A 17676-nucleotide genomic window follows, 5' to 3' on the forward strand; every position below is an offset into this window, starting at 1 on the left:
CACAGAATTAATGTTCTGCCCAGAATTTCCTTTTCCCGGGCAGAACTTCTGCTACAGGGCTTCTGGCCACCACTAGGAGCCGCTGGACGTGGCAGAGCCAAGATCCCCAGCTCACAAATAGAAGACACTGCCGGGGGGAGGGGGACTGAGCTGGAGGGTTCCTGGCATGCCCTGAAGGAAGGACGTGGAGTGCAGTAAACTACATATATGCTCAAGACCCAACATCAGGCTGTTTCTCCCACTGGATCCCTGGGTTCTGAGTGAAGAGGGGATGCAGGTGTCTGGGCCTGGGAGGGCCCTGTGGCTGGGCTCAGGGGGTGGGGGGGAAGGTGTCTAGGTAGGGGGGCGCCTCATGGCTGGGCTCTTGAGGGGAGGGGGTGTGGTGGGTGTCTGGGCTGGGGGGCCCCATGGCTGGGCTCAGAGGGAGGAGGTGTGGGTGTCTGGCTAGAGAGGGCCCTGCAGCTGGGCTCTAGGGGAGAGGGGGCAGGGGGGACTGGGTTGACGTAGGGATTTCTTTAACTTTGTACTGCTGATGGAATCTTTTTTGTTGTCTGTATTGTTGACATACTTGTTGACAGGTATTTTGAAATAAACTACCAAAATAATTGAAATAGGCATGATTATATTGTGTTATTTTGACAGATAAAATATGCAGAATTTTAAAATATTGTGTGCAGAATCTTTTATTTTTTGGCACAGAATTCCCCCAGGAGAAATCAGATGCGTATATGGCACGAGTGAGAAGTTGACCACAGGAACTACCTAGATTTAGGGGGTTGGTATATTGTGAAGAATTTTGTTGTGTCAATCTCGAGTGAATACATTCAACCCGGCAGGTCGCTGAAGCTGTACACAGTTAGTTCTCGTTCACGTTAATGCTACTGATCACAACTGTCAACCAGTGCAGTTCTGTGCTACAGTCACAGGACGGGGCTTCAAAAATATACCCATGGCCAGCTACAAAGGAAGGAAGATGGGGAGTGGGAAGAAATACAGTTGAGGCAACAGTGAAGCTGGGTCTTTCTGAAGGAATCAGTGCTAAATAGACAATGGCCCTGGCGCTACAAAGACCCACACACGTGATTAACTTTATACACTTTCATAGAATCATAGAATCATAGAATATCAGGGTTGGAAGGGACCCCAGAAGGTCATCTAGTCCAACCCCCTGCTCGAAGCAGGACCAATTCCCAGTTAAATCATCCCAGCCAGGGCTTTGTCAAGCCTGACCTTAAAAACCTCTAAGGAAGGAGATTCTACCACCCCCCTAGGTAACGCATTCCAGTGTTTCACCACCCTCTAAGTGAAAAAGTTTTTCCTAATATCCAATCTAAACCTCCCCCACTGCAACTTGAGACCATTACTCCTCGTTCTGTCATCTGCTACCATTGAGAACAGTCTAGAGCCATCCTCTTTGGAACCCCCTTTCAGGTAGTTGAAAGTAGCTATCAAATCCCCCCTCATTCTTCTCTTCTGCAGGCTAAACAATCCCAGCTCCCTCAGCCTCTCCTCATAATTCATGTGTTCCAGACCCCTAATCATTTTTGTTGCCCTTCGCTGGACTCTCTCCAATTTATCCACATCCTTCTTAAAGTGTGGGGCCCAAAACTGGACACAGTACTCCAGATGAGGCCTCACCAATGTCGAATAGAGGGGAACGATCACGTCCCTCGATCTGCTCGCTATGCCCCTACTTATACATCCCAAAATGCCATTGGCCTTCTTGGCAACAAGGGCACACTGCTGACTCATATCCAGCTTCTCGTCCACTGTCACCCCTAGGTCCTTTTCCGCAGAACTGCTGCCTAGCCATTCGGTCCCTAGTCTGTAGCTGTGCATTGGGTTCTTCCGTCCTAAGTGCAGGACCCTGCACTTATCCTTATTGAACCTCATCAGATTTCTTTTGGCCCAATCCTCCAATTTGTCTAGGAACTTCTGTATCCTATCCCTCCCCTCCAGCGTATCTACCACTCCTCCCAGTTTAGTATCATCCGCAAATTTGCTGAGAGTGCAATCCACACCATCCTCCAGATCATTTATGAAGATATTGAACAAAACCGGCCCCAGGACAGGCCCCTGGGGCACTCCACTTGATACCGGCTGCCAACTAGACATGGAGCCATTGATCACTAATGTTGAGCCCGACAATCTAGCCAGCTTTCTACCCACCTTATAGTGCATTCATCCATACTTCCTTAACTTGCTGACAAGAATACTGTGGGAGACCGTGTCAAAAGCTTTGCTAAAGTCAAGAAACAATACATCCACTGCTTTCCCTTCATCCACAGAACCAGTAATCTCATCATAAAAGGCGATTAGATTAGTCAGGCATGACCTTCCCTTGGTGAATCCATGCTGGCTGTTCCTGATCACTTTCCTCTCATGTAAGTGCTTCAGGATTGATTCTTTGAGGACCTGCTCCATGATTTTTCCAGGGACTGAGGTGAGGCTGACTGGCCTGTAGTTCCCAGGATCCTCCTTCTTCCCTTTTTTAAAGATTGGCACTACATTAGCCTTTTTCCAGTCATCCGGGACTTCCCCGGTTCGCCACAAGTTTTCAAAGATAATGGCCAATGGCTCTGTAATCACAGCCGCCAATTCCTTCAGCACTCTCGGATGCAACTCGTCCGGCCCCATGGACTTGTGCACGTCCAGCTTTTCGAAATAGTCCCTAACCACCTCTATCTCCACAGAGGGCTGGCCATCTCTTCCCCATTTTGTGATGCCCAGCGCAGCAGTCTGGGAGCTGACCTTGTTAGTGAAAACAGAGGCAAAAAAAGCATTGAGTACATTAGCTTTTTCCACATCCTCTGTCACTAGGTTGCCTCCCTCATTCAGTAAGGGGCCCACACTTTCCTTGGCTTTCTTCTTGTTGCCAACATACCTGAAGAAACCCTTCTTGTTACTCTGAACATCTCTGGCTAGCTGCAGCTCCAGGTGCGATTTGGCCCTTCTGATATCATTCCTACATGCCCGAGCAATATTTTTATACTCTTCCGTGGTCATATGTCCAACCTTCCACTTCTTGTAAGCTTCTTTTTTATGTTTAAGATCCGCTAGGATTTCACCATTAAGCCAAGCTGGTCGCCTGCCATATTTACTATTCTTTCGACTCATTGGGATGGTTTGTCCCTGTAAACTCAACAGGGATTCCTTGAAATACAGCCAGCTCTCCTGGACTCCTTTCCCCTTCAAGTTAGTCCCCCAGGGGATCCTGGCCATCCGTTCCCTGAGGGAGTCGAAGTCTGCTTTCCTGAAGTCCCGGGTCCGTATCCTGCTGCTTACCTTTCTTCCCTGCATCAGGATCCTGAACTCAATCAACTCATGGTCACTGCCTTCCAGATTCCCATCCACTTTTGCTTCCCCCACTAATTCTACCCGGTTTGTGAGCAGCAGGTCAAGAAAAGCGCCCCCCCTAGTTGGCTCCTCTAGCACTTGCGCCAGGAAATTGTCCCCTACGCTTTCCAAAAACTTCCTGGATTGTCTATGCACCGCTGTATTGCTCTCCCAGCAGATATCAGGAAAATTAAAGTCACCCATGAGAATCAGGGCATGCGATCTAGTAGCTTCCGTGAGCTGCCGGAAGAAAGCCTCATCTACCTCATCCCCCTGGTCCGGTGGTCTATAGCAGACTCCCACCACTACATCACTCTTGTTGCACACACTTCTAAACTTAATCCAGAGACTCTCAGGTTTTTCTGCAGTTTCGTACCGGAGCTCTGAGCATTCATATAGCTCCCTTACATACAGTGCTACTCCCCCACCTTTTCTGCCCTGCCTGTCCTTCCTGAACAGTTTATAACCATCCATGACAGTACTCCAGTCATGTGAGTTATCCCACCAAGTCTCTGTTATTCCGATCACGTCATAGTTCCTTGACATCACCAGGACCTCCAGTTCTCCCTGCTTGTTTCCAAAGCTTTGTGCATTCGTATATAAGCAGTTGAGATAACCTGTTGATCGCCCCTCATTCTCAGTATGAGGCAGGAGCCCTCCCCTGACAGACATTCCTGCCTGTGCTTCCTCCCGGTATCCCGCTTTCCCACTTACCTCAGGGCTTTGGTCTCCTTCCCCCGGTGAACCTAGTTTAAAGCCCTCCTCACTAGGTTAGCCAGCCTGCTGGCAAAGATGCTCTTCCCTCTCTTCGTAAGATGGAGCCCGTCTCTGCCCAGCACTCCTCCTTCATGGAACACAATCCCATGGTCAAAGAATCCAAAGCCTTCTCTCCGACACCACCTGCGTAGCCATTCGTTGACTTCCACGATTCGCCTTTTCCTTCCACGGGGAGGATGGACGAGAACACCACTTGCGCCTCCAACTCCTTTATCCTTCTTCCTAGAGCCACATAGTCCGCAGTGATCCGCTCAAGGTCATTCTTGGCAGTATCATTGGTGCCCACGTGGAGAAGCAGGAAGGGGTAGCGATCCGAGGGCTTGATGAGTCTTGGCAGTCTCTCCTTCACATCGCGAATCTTAGCCCCTGGCAAGCAACAGACTTCTTGGTTTTCCCGGTCAGGGCGGCAGATAGATGACTCAGTCCCCCGGAGGAGAGAGTCCCCGACCACCACCACCCGCCTTCTCCTCTTGGGAGTGGTGGTCGTGGAACCCCCAACCTCAGGACTTCGCATCTCATGCCTTCCAACCAGCGGAGTCTCCTTTTGCTTTCTCGCCCCAGACATATCATCTGGTCCACTCTCCGCAACGATACCTGTGGAGAGAACATGAAAGCGGTTAGTTACCTGTGTCTGTGTTACTGGAACCCGGACATTCCGCTTACCTCTTCTGGAGGTCACATGTTGCCAAGCTTCTTCACTGGCCTCTTGGCTCCTCTGTGCAACCTGCTCTATATCTTTAGAGCTTTGTGCCCCTAGAAGCCTATCCTGAGTTTTGTCCAGAAAATCCTCAGTTTCTCGTATGCAACGCAGGGTTGTTATCTGTTGCTCCAGACCTTCAATCTTCTCTTCCAATATGGAGACCAGCTTGCACTTTGTACAGACAAAGTCGCTTCTGTCCTGTGGAAGAAAGACAAACATGGCACATCCAGTGCAGGTCACAACAGGTCACTTTGAATAATCCCATGGCCGTCAGTGAAGCTCTCATTGTGCAAATTGAGCATATGCTTAACTCTTTGCAGGATCTCAGCCAATATTATTAAATTAGCATGCAATCCTGCAACCACTTACACAGGTGTTCAACTTTGCTACCATGAAGACCCGTGGCATGTGCATAAGTATTTGCAGGCTTGGGGCCCAAGGTACCAAGTGCTACACTGGGTAATGTGTATTCTGGATCAGGCCTTTATTCATTATATTTTATGTTATATTATTATCTCATTCAGTAGCCTTTTTTTAAAAAAAAAAACCAACAACATATTTTATTTCCACTTTGTTAATTTATTTGTTTTTGCTACTTTATTTAATTTGGTTTATCAAGTTGGTTGGCCATTAAAAAAAATTGGTGGGGAAAAAAAAATCAAAATTGTTGCCCTTTCACCAGCTTTGAAAGGGAACAATTTAAAATACTAAAAAATGGTTTTCATTTCATGAAAACTGGCTTTTTTGGTAAACCAAAGCGTTTCGTACCCCTTTCATTAATGCCTATGATACTAAAGGTTGAAAAAATAAATGGCAAATGAATAAAAACTGGAAAAAAAATCAACCTTTTTGCATTTTTTTATCCATTTTTCACAGCGGCCCGCTTTGCAATTAAAAACCTTTGTTCAAAAATCTTTCTGCCCATTCAAGTGTTATCCTTGTTTTACTTTATTGTTCCCTGTTACGTAATTTATTTATATTTTATTTTCCTTAATGACATTATGTTATCTGCTATGCTGTGCATCTGTTAAACCCCAGGATCAGCATCCAAATAATCTGATCTAACTGCATCCAATCACAGAGGCCACAGTTTATTCAGCTGTGGTCACGCTCCTGTCAAAATAGAATGTCTGACAGCTCCCTACTCTGCTTCTTTTCCCTTTAAAGTCACTGGAAAGCCTCTCAGGAGCTTCAATGGTGCAAGATGAAGCCCTCAGTGGGGGCAGATCTGGGTGCTACCAGTTGCTGAATGGCTTTCAATTTCACCTGTCACCTGGGCTGAGAAAGGCAATGAAGAAATGAAAAAAAAAATGAAAGGCAAAGAGCTCCCTACAGTTCGTCTCCTCTCACACCGGGCGGGGTGGTAAAATAGACACAGTGTGAATCTGGTACTGGGGGGGAACTCCCTGAAAGTGACAAGACGCTGAAACTCTCCTCCTGTCCTTAGAGGACTAGAACAGAGTGGGGGACAGTGATCTCAGCAAGGGGGGGGGGGGACAGAATAATGATCAGAGGGAATGGGAAGGTGACTGAAGCGACTTAAAAGAAGGTGCTCATTTCTCAGACTTTCCCCACTGTAGTGACACGTGTTTTTTCTCCACTGATCAAAGCCTAGGGGCTATTCTCCCCAGATCAAAACAGGGCCCTAATTTTAAATGCACGGTTTTGTATGCAGGGGGCTCATCTAGAAAAAATTCTTTAGGGAAAGGGGGGGAAAAAGAGACTGCGCCCAACGTGGGGCTCGAACCCACGACCCTGAGATTAAGAGTCTCATGCTCTACCGACTGAGCTAGCCGGGCACTCGTTATAAGACATGGGTTTTAGCAGGGACTACTTAGAAAGCGCTGTGTCATGTCTCTTGATTTGCTGCAGACTGGAGTTTGCCTTTTCTCCCAACTGACCGCCTGGAAAACACGCCTGGACACAAGACCCTCTCCAGGATTCACCCTAGACTCTTAATCTAGTTCCTTCCGTATTTGCAGTTTGCTAAAGAAGGCATGAAAGTTGCATTCCCGCTGGTATGCAGGCCACATTTCAGGCGCTTTATAAAACATCCTGACTCAGTCCTGGCAGAAAACCCAACAAGAAGGCAGGATCTGGCAGGATCCAGGCACAATAACTGGGGAAACAGCGGGGGAAACCCCCTGAAAAGTGCACACGCGTGTGCATCTGAACGCCTGAGAATTCACTGCCCAAATGCCTGGCTGTACAGGGAAGGATTTAGTCAAGAACAGGGTGAAGATGCATGGGGCTAACACAGTGCAAACCCAGTGGTCAGTTTAGATGAGCTATTACCAGCAGGAGAGTGAGTTTGTGTGTGTAGGGGGGGGGGGGGGGGGGGATGTGAGAAAACCTGGATCTATGCAGGAAATAGCCCGACTTGATTATGTAAAGAGTTGTCACTTTGGATGGGCTAACACCAGCAGGAGAGTGAATTTGTGTGTGGGGGGGGAGGGTGAGAAAACCTGGATTTGTGCTGGAAATGGCCCACCTGTTGATCACTTTAGATAAGCTATTACCAGCAGGACAGTGGGGTGGGAGGAGGTATTGTTTCATATTCTCTGTGTGTATATAAAGTCTGCTGCAGTTTCCACGGTATGCATCTGATGAAGTGAGCTGTAGCTCACGAAAGCTCATGCTCAAATAAATTGGTTAGTCTCTAAGGTGCCACAAGTCCTCCTTTTCTTTTTGCGAATACAGACTAACACGGCTGTTACTCTCAAACCCATGGAGTGATTCAGTCATAGTCCAGAATTACCTTGTTCCTGTTTGCAACGGTGTTAAACTACACAAGAGGGGCCTTAGTCCAGAGTAAGAATGTCCACACATTCTTAGGAAGGAATAGCTGCTCCTGACTGACACCGCATGTAGACAAACTCTAACTGGCGCGGGGAGAACACATGGGTCTTGGTGCAGGAAAAAATAAATGTTGAACTCACATGGACCCACGACAGGGAAAATAATGGTGAAAACACGTGGATCCCAGTGCAGGGGAAATAATGGTGAAAACACATGGATCCGAGTGTAGAGGAAATAATGGTGAAAACACATGAATCCCAGTGCAGGGTAAATAATGGTGAAAACACGTGGATCCCAGTGCAGGGGAAATAATGGTGAAAACACATAGATCCCAGTGCAGGGGAAATAATGGTTAAAACACATGGATCCCAGTGTAGGGGAAATAATGGTGAAAACACATGGATCCCCCTGTAGGGAAGTGAGCATGAAAAAAAAAAATCGGTGTCCAGAAAGACTCAGGAAGTCACGGTGAAAATACCTGGCAAGGTAAAGCGGAAAACTGGTTGAGTGCAGAATTTGGCCATACTAAAGGTAATCCAGCAAACCAGGCGGAGGGTTAAAATCCCCCATACACCCACAAAACACACAGGCAGTGATTTCGCAATCCGCGAGAACTTTCATAAGAACATTTTCTCCCTGTCTGAATGAGCTTGTCAATAACCAGGCAGCCCTTTCCTTCAAGTCGACTCCATGCCTTTTATTCCCGTTCCAGTTTAATACATAATCTAAAGGCAAAGAAAATGCTGGTCAATACCCAAGGTCAGGTTACTTCTCTGTTATTGTTACCCACAGCATAGCACTCATTTCCTCCCTAAACAACCATCATAATCCTTAATGTGACATAAATCCCATTTGACAGGCAATTGAGCAATTCTGGACAAAATCAAACATACCTAGATAAATTAGATCAAGTTGCAGACCATTATTTCATTATTATTAGTCTGCTGTGCTTTAGGCGACTTAGGGACATGCTGATTAAAGATCTGACATGAACTTTCCTTATGCAAGAAAAATGAAGGTGGAGAAATATGGCAATTTCCTACCGATGAAGGTGCCCAAAGAGAGACTGCAAAACAGAGACAAACACCTACAAGATCTCTATCAAGCATTCTTACAACTACAGTACCCACCTGCAGAAGTGATTGATAGAGCAGAAGAGTTCCCAGAAGTCACCTACTACAGGACAGGCCTAACAAAGAAAATAACAGAACGCCACTAGCCATCACCTTCAGCCCCCAACTAAAACCCCTCCAACGCATTATTAAGGATCTACAACCTATCCTGAAGGATGACCCAACACTCTCACAAATCTTGGGAGACAGGCCAGTCCTTGCCTACAGACAGCCCCGCAACCTGAAGCAAATACTCACCAACAACCACATACCACACAACAGAACCACTAACCCAGGAACTTATCCTTGCAACAAAGCCCGTTGCCAATTGTGCCCACATATCTATTCAGGGGACACCATCACAGGGCCTAATAACATCAGCCACACTATCAGAGGCTCGTTCACCTGCACATCCACCAATGTGATATATGCCATCATGTGCCAGCAATGCCCCTCTGCCATGTACATTGGTCAAACTGGACAGTCTCTACGTAAAAGAATAAATGGACACAAATCAGATGTCAAGAATTATAACATTCATAAACCAGTCGGAGAACACTTCAATCTCTCTGGTCACGCAATTACAGACATGAAGGTTGCTATCTTAAAACAAAAAACTTCAAATCCAGATTCCAGCGAGAAACTGCTGAATTGGAATTCATTTGCAAATTGGATACTATTAATTTAGGCTTAAATAGAGACTGGGAGTGGCTAAGTCATTATGCAAGGTAACCTATTTCCCCTTGTTTTTTCCTACCCCCCCCCCCCCGACGTTCTGGTTAAACTTGGATTTGTGCTGGAAATGGCCCACCTTGATTATCATGCACATTGTATGGAGAGTGGTCACTTTGGATGAACTATTACCAGAAGGAGAGTGAGTTTGTGTGGGTGGCGGGGGGGGGAGGGTGAGAAAATCTGGATTTGTGCTGGAAATGGCCCACCTTGATTATCATGCACATTGTAGGGAGAGTGGTCACTTTGGATGGGCTATTACCAACAAGAGAGTGAGTTTGTGTGTGTGTGTTTTTGGGGGTGAGAAAACCTGGATTTGTGCTGGAAATGGCCCACCTTGATTATTATGCACATTGTAGGGAGAGTGGTCACTTTAGATAAGCTATTACCAGCAGGAGAGTGGGGTGGGAGGGGGTATTGTTTCATGGTCTCTGTGTATATAATGTCTTCTGCAGTTTCCACAGTATGCATCCGATGAAGCGAGCTGTAGCTCACAAAAGCTCATGCCCAAATAAATTGGTTAGTCTCTAAGGTGCCACAAGTCCTCCTTTTCTTTTTGCGAATACAGACTAACAGGGCTGTTACTCTGAAACCAAAACAAAACAGGTTCTCTGGGAGGGGTGTGGGGAAAAGGAATAAGCTGTTTCTGCCCGGTTTCGAACCGGGGACCTTTCGCGTGTGAGGCGAACGTGATAACCACTACACTACAGAAACCAGCTGGCTGCATTTTTCTTCATAGCGGCTACAGCCATTGGTATGAGAGTGACAGGCCTGTTCCTGCCAAGTGCTGATGCTTTCCTGCTGCTGGATATCACACAGGCAGCTGTTTAACCGGCGCCTCCCACAGAGGCTGCTTTATCTCCCCCTGTGTAACATTCCCTTTCATTCACACCCCTGCATGCAGCGTGGCTGCTAAACAAAGACCAGGGGCCGGCCAGATATGGGCAACACTTAGATCTGGAAGAGTGCAGGGGGCAGAAAGTTTTGTATAGACACTTTTGGCGGATCAGAATTGAGACACATACGTGAGCCTCCTCGGGGTCCAGGCATAACACACGCAAACACACGAGGAAAGAAAAATGCACTCAGGATAATGCTAAGAACTCCAGCATCCAGATACCCTCAGTATAAAGCAACCCTGCCCCGAAGGAATCTAAGGATCAACTCTGTATAGCTGGTTTTAAATGATAAGAGACATGTAATACACCGAGGGCTGATGGGGTTGAAAGTTAATGGACAGGACTTGTAAAGACGGAAAATTAAGAATTGAATTATTTACGGTATCAGCTTCATGACAATTCAAAGTGATTACACGTTAAAGAATAAGGGGAAAGTATATTCAAATTAATCCTTTCGGTTTTAAAATAGGGGTTTTGTGTGGCTGATCACTGGGGAGACCACTGCTGTACCGAATAAAACTCATTCCCTACTGGGATACAAGCCCCTGGCTTTGAAAAAGTAACACGCGAGTATAGGGATTGACAGCTACCGCTTTTCTCGTCCCTATTTAGCGTCTGCTAAACTAAAAGCAGTTTCAGTATTTAACCAAATATACCATTTTTCGTTTATTTCCCATGTACCTCTGGTGAATCAGAAGGCACTTCAGCAAATCATAACAAAAATGTTTTATAAGAGGATAAAATGTGTTAAATATGCCGGCATTATTAAATCTTATTTTTCTCTATTTTTTTACGTGTGTTCACTTGTTGCCTTTGACAAGTTTGTGTCTAGTCAGTTAGTTTAGTCAGTTTCTCCCATCCTGAAACGACATTTGTAAAACAGGTTTCAGAGGAACAGCCGTGTTAGTCTGTATTCGCAAAAAGAAAAGGAGTACTTGTGGCACCTTAGAGACTAACCAATTTATTTCAGCATGGCTCACGAAAGCTCATAAATTGGTTAGTCTCTAAGGTGCCACAAGTACTCCTTTTCTATTTGTAAAACAGACACCAGAAGGGGCGCCCAATAAACCCTTATTTTAAAAAAAAAAAAAGAAAGAAAAAAGTTTAGGTTATGACATTTAATGGCTGTTCCCTTAAACACCGGGTTAAAAAATTGTGTCAGTTTCAAATAAAATTAACTTCAGCCTCCCTTTAAGAACTTAACACAAATCTGCTCTATAAAAATGTATAAAAATGAGACAGTACAAAGGACAGGGCAGTGCACATCCATCTAAATCAAAGGGGTGTTTTTGTTTGTCTGAAATCATAGAATCTTAGAATCTCAGGGTTGGAAGGGAGCTCAGGAGGTCATCTAGTCCAACCCCCTGCCCAGAGCAGGACCAATCCCAACTAAATAATCCCAGCCAGGGCTTTGTCAAGCCTGACCCTAAAAACCTCTAAGGAAGGAGATTCCACCACCTCCCTAGGTAACCCACTCCAGTGTTAGGCCAAAGTCAGCCTTGGGGCAAATCTACTGAAGCTGTGGGCCAAATGTGTTTCAAACACTTTACAAAAATAATAAAGCAATTTTTTAAACATATTCTTATTTTAGGTTCTGCTGTTTCAAATATAAAATTGATTGATTGTATAATAAATGCACAGGAGAAAAGCACAATCCCTACACTCCACCTATTTTCCATTTTGCTGGATAGAAAAATCATATTTACTAATTTTGTCTCTGAATTTTTTTTGTGTGATTCAATTATCCATCAGCTGTTTGTCCCTCTCCAGAGCAATCCCCCTTAATAATCAACCCAGTCGACCGAGACAAAAGATGATAGGGAATTGCAGCTGGTCTGTTTTTCTGTCCTAGCTGAGACAGAAAAAGAAAGAAGAGGAGATCAGAATAATATCTTTTGATTGTAAGAAAGAGGGTGGTCTTACTCCTGGAGCAGGAACTGGCATCTGGCGTGTCCCTCTCGCTCTCTTTAAAAAACAGGAAGAGGTTTGGAACAGACATTTTTAGAGACATACATTTCTTTCCAGGAAAGAAGAAATGGTTACAATACCTTTCACTAACTTTTGAAAAACTTACTTGCTTCGCCCAACGTGGGGCTCGAACCCACGACCCTGAGATTAAGAGTCTCATGCTCTACCGACTGAGCTAGCCGGGCTGCTTATGTAATGGCCTGATTTAAGCAAGTAGAATAGAACTGGAGTTCTGTTTCTTCAGTTGCCATTTCTACCTGCCCAAATTTCTAGTCCTGTGTTGCAATAACCCCAGGAAACCTTCCTAAGATCCATCAGGCTGCTTTTCCAGAGTTAACCACCTTCTGGGAACCCCCAGAATGCCAAGCCACAGGATGCAAAATTATAGACACAAAGAGCAGGGGGAATTCAGAACAGAAGATAAGAAGAAATGAAACAAGAAACTTCAAGCAAAACATAAGAAACAAAAGGAAGTATTTCATCACAGAGCGCACAGTCAACCTGTGGAACTCTTTGCCCGAGGCTGTCATGAAGGGCAAGACTATAACAGGATTCAAAAAAGAACTAGATAAATTCATGGAGGACAGGTCCATCAATGGCTATTAGCCAGGGTGGACAGGCATGGTGTCCCTAGCCTCTGTTTGCCAGAAGCTGGGAATGGACAACAAGGGATGGATCACTTGATGATTGACTGTTCTGTTCATTCCTTCTGGGGCACCTGGCATTGGCCACTGTTGGAAGACAGGATACTGGGCTAGATGGACCATCGGTCTGACCCAGTATGGCCGTTTTTATGTTCTTATGAAAGGCCACACTGGGTCAAACCAATATTCCATCTAGCCCAATATCCTGTCTTCCGAGCAGGGGCAGTGTAGCCTGATGAAAAGAGGAGGACCAGAGGCCTCCCCCCCCCTCCATGGCACCACCCCTTCTGCCCAAGGCCCTGGCCCCAGCCAAGAGGAGTGGGCCGGGAGCTGCAGACCCTCCACCCATGGGGATGGGAGTGCCAAGAGCAGCTTTTGGCCCATGTCCCTGCAGTGCAGGCCCCCCGGCCCAGGGCAGGTGGAGGGTTCGCAGCTCCCAACAGCTACCAGCGTGGCTCCTATCTCAACCTGGCTCTGGTTGGGGCCTCAGAGCTGCAGCCCGGGCCTGGCCATGGTGAGAGCTGTGCAGCAGGGCAGCTGTGAGGAGCCACCGATCCTCCACCTTCCCTGGGTGGGGGACCTGGAGGATGAGGAAATGGGTCAGGGGCTACTCTCGGCCTCCTCCCCACCCCAGGCAGGTGGAGGGTCCATGGTGTGATGCCCCCCACTACCAGGGTTCCCCGGCCAGGCTCCAGCTGCGGCCTGGCTGGGGAGGTGTGTGTCAGGGGGCCATGGCGAAAAGTGGATTTGCCAGGCCCATCCACTTTCAAAAAGTGTGAGGGCCATGGCCCCCTCTCACACTGTGTCACTGAGACAGGAAGGGAATATTCCATTAGGACCCCACGGAATGGGCTCCTCTAGGCTCTGACATCCCAGTCTTTATGAGCTAGGAGGCTAAAGTGTGAGTAGGGGGGAAAGGAGGCTAGAAAGGCGTTGATCTGCCTGTATGGTGACTGTTCTTTGTGATCCTGGAGGACTTTAGCATTGTCCTAGATCAGAGACTGAGATGGGGAGGCCTGGTGACAGGCAGGAGAAGGCGAGGACTGGAGAGGAAAACCTTTGGGTTGAGACAGTGGGGGTAGGGGATCTAGCAGGGGATTGTGAATATTAATCTCCACGTTCCAGAACTATGGTTCAGAATTCTACAGCTCATCTGGATCCTAGTTCATTTTTCTGAAGCACAGAATCATTGTATTAAAGCATCGCTAAGTTTCTGCATTGATCTCTTGTCTTCTTTAGTGCTCGTGTATGATTTTTGTTTAATGAGGAAATTCCCAGACACAAAGTATACTAGTGTGGAATTAAGGTTGAGAGTAGAGGGAAGGGATTTCCCCTTGCTAGTTATCACAAAACTCAGCAGGGTTCTACCAAATGACTCCTAGAATATTCCTGGGAGGAAAGGCCAGGCAGAGAAATGCCATCAAATTGAGGGCCGGGTGGCAGGGCCTCATGGACTCAGCCAGTTATCCCCAAATCAAGTTTTAAAAACCCAGGAAATTCAAAGAGAATTTTAAACTGAAAGGAAAAAAGAAAAGAAAGAAAGATGTACTAAGGAAAGTATGGAATAATCCAGGGTGACTTCAAAATCAGTTTACTCCATTTGAGCTCCACCACTCATTTGTGCCACACAGTTATTTCTGGAGAAGCATCCAAGAATTCCTGACTGCTGAGAGCCCTTGTCGGACTACAGGAAGATTGGGGGAGGAAGGGTCAAAGGGTCAGATCAGCTTAAGACAGGGAAGTCCCAATTCGAGATCGCAGCTCCGTCTCACAGCTCCCACAGCCAGAGAATCCCCAGGAGTTGGCTTCACTGAAAGTCTCCTCTCTGGTCCCACAATGCACCCTTCTGCCCTCCCCCCACTAAACCCCCAAAATGGATCCTGGCCAGGACTCTACAGTTACTCCCTCTGGAAATGATCCCCTTACGTCCACTGCTAATAACCCCCTCATAAAACTGTAACCCACACACCTCCTGGGTGTGGTGTTCTGTCCCATCTAGCGGCACCGAGACCACTTAGAGACAGAGAGATTAATGAGTCTGCTCTACAGCCTTACCTAAGGGCCATAGGCGTAGAGGCTCGTACACTAAGCTCCAGAAGCCCCAGGTTCAATTGTACCTGCCAACGAGTGGGGTCTGTCAGTGTTACAAAACCAGCAGAGATTTCCCTTCCTTCCTCTTTCATTTGTCTCTGCCCAAGTATTTCCCTCCCATTGGCCATTCCCTGCACCCAGAAAGGTTCTTCCCCCCCTCCAGTGGATGCAGACACAAAAAGCCGTGCCAGGTAACTGGCCTTATTAGCCACCAGAGGCTCTAGAAATGGAGACTAGCTTTCAGCTCCCACCCACGGACAGTGCTGATCTTGGTGGATGCTAGCCCACTTTGAAGCTCTTTGTGTATCTACAAAGGATGAAGCTGACACAAGAATCCGCTTCCACACCAGAGTGCAAAAAGCACCAAGGAGTACTGAGGAATAGAGCACGGACCTGAAGCTCTACAGTGGGCCCCATTAGCAATGCCCTGATGAGAGGCAGGCAGGTGACAGGCTGCAAAGATGGGAAGGTCCCATGAACATTTGCAGAGGGGCTGTGAGCCGATGCCAGAGGCAGAACAGCATGGGGGCCAGAGCAGGCAAACTGGCCAGTGGAGGCTTCGAGGAAGAAGAACAGTGAATTTGGAACATAAGCCTGGACCCACAAAGGTCCTTAAGTGCCTCAGTCCCAGTTTTAGGCTCCACACAATTCCTCTTTGTGAACCCCACCCCTTTCCCAACTTCCCTGCTTGCAACAGTGGCTAATGCCAGGTGCCTCAGACGGAATGAATAGAACAGGTGATCATCCAGCGATCCATCCCGTCGCCCACTCCCAGCTTCTGGCAGTCAGAGGTTTAGCTTAAAACAGCAAAGAGCAGGGGCAAAGACTCAACATATAATATGCTCGCTTTTTAATCTTTATTTACCTACATTCCATTCATTTTCCTTTGCCTCAAAGGAAAAGGGGAAAGAAAATGACCTAGGGGTTGAGATATTTGCTTTGGAAAAGAAAGAGATTTTGTGCAGGATCCTCCCTCTCCCCCCTCTGTATGTCCAGCTCTTTCCTAAAATTGGCACACTCTCCCTTATGGGAGTTTAGATGGAAAGGGACAGATGCCAGGTCTGGGATCTCCCAGACTCCAGCCAGGGTCACGCTGCAAACAGCTGGGAGCACAAATTGCTACTGGAAGCAGTTGCTGATCGCTTTTGCTGCCCTGTCACAATTTGCTGCATCTGCCTTTCCCCATCCTCTGGTCCAGGGGTACCATATCGTGATGGGTGGCGGGCTTTCCCATCATAATTTGCTTTCTCTCACCTTTCTCCATCTTCTTGTCTGGGACAGCAAATTATGATGGACAGGGTTCCGCCTATTATAATTTGCTACCTCTGCCTTTTCCTATTACCTTGGACAGGGGCTAGCAAATAGCATATGCCTTAATCCAGCCCTGACTACGCTTGATCTCCTCCAAGGTTGGGGTCTGGCAGGGAGAGGAGTGGGGGGAGCAATTCAGGAGCTGTTGTGTCCCTGCTCAGAGAGAGGAGACTGCACTCCATCTGTCTCTGTTTTTTGTCCTGGGTCATGAGCTGCTGCCTCCTCCACTGGGGTTTGGGAGCCCACACTGAGCAGCTGCTTGTCCCCCGGCAGGGTCTGTGCTGGGTAGAGACCTTCATCAAAGGCCCCTTTGTGCTGTGCCCAGCCCAGGTGGGACATTCACTGAGCCACAGCAAGAGATCGACTCTGCAGTCTGGGGTTGGGGCACCTGCCTGGGAAGGCCCCTTTCCGTCGGACTGCTGCAAAGTGTGACAGGTTTCGCAGGAGAGACTGAGGGACCCCCTCACATCAGCATCTCTCATCGCCTAGCTTAGGCAGCTCCCTGCCTAACATGCTGGCTTTTGTAGATCCCATCCTTAGATGCCTCAGTTTCCCCATGCACGGTACAGGGAGCTTAGCTGACTAATTCAGCCTTTCCAGACCCCAAGGTTGTTTCAGTGATTTTCTAGACACCTAAAAGTTAGGTATTGCAACATCACAGTCCCTTCAGCCCTCCAGGGCTCAGTGGCAGCCATGCACCAGACATTCGACAATTGCTCACTGGTTGAAGCAGAGTGGGCTAGGGACCAGATGCCTGGAGAGCCCCATGCATCCACCATTACCCCTCAGAATTTTCCGACGTTCACCGAACCCAGCAGCCTTCTCCTGAGGGCTGCCAGGTACATTCCCTGAAACGTTAGAACTGATTGGGTGCAGCAATTGAAAGTTATTGCGTTGCGTCCAAACGGACAAATGCCATCACGCTGAGCGCAGGGCCTCACTTTGTGCGGCCAAAAATAAATCGGAATACCTGGCTCTCAGATAGCACTTTTCATCGGTGGATTTCAATGTGCTTTAAAGCAGTGGCTCTCAACCTTTCCAGATGACTGTCCCCCTTTCAGGAGGCTGATTTGTCTTGCGTATCCCCAAGTTTCACCTCACTTAAAAACAACTAGCTTACAAAATTAGACATAAAAATACAAAAGTGTTGCAGCCACTAGTACTGAACAATTGCTTCCTTTCTCATCGTTACATCATTACCATGTAATTATAAAATGAATCAATTGGAATATAAATATTGTATTTACATTTCAGTGTATAGCATATAGAGCAGTACAAATAAGTCATGGTCTGTGTGAAATTTTCGT

General features: G+C 47.2%; 3 non-coding genes across 3 annotated transcripts; all 3 read right to left on the reverse strand.

The window, feature by feature from the left end:
• Positions 1-6539: 6539 nt before the first annotated feature.
• TRNAK-CUU (transfer RNA lysine (anticodon CUU)) lies at positions 6540-6612 on the reverse strand. Its single transcript has one exon. It is a non-coding gene; the product is annotated as a tRNA-Lys (tRNA).
• Positions 6613-10097: 3485 nt separating this feature from the next.
• TRNAV-CAC (transfer RNA valine (anticodon CAC)) lies at positions 10098-10170 on the reverse strand. Its single transcript has one exon. It is a non-coding gene; the product is annotated as a tRNA-Val (tRNA).
• Positions 10171-12435: 2265 nt separating this feature from the next.
• On the reverse strand, positions 12436-12508 carry TRNAK-CUU (transfer RNA lysine (anticodon CUU)). The gene has a single exon. It is a non-coding gene; the product is annotated as a tRNA-Lys (tRNA).
• Between the last annotated feature and the right edge of the window lie 5168 nt (positions 12509-17676).

The sequence above is a fragment of the Caretta caretta genome, chromosome 14 (assembly GCF_965140235.1).
Source record: "Caretta caretta isolate rCarCar2 chromosome 14, rCarCar1.hap1, whole genome shotgun sequence".
NCBI lineage: Eukaryota > Metazoa > Chordata > Testudines > Cheloniidae > Caretta > Caretta caretta.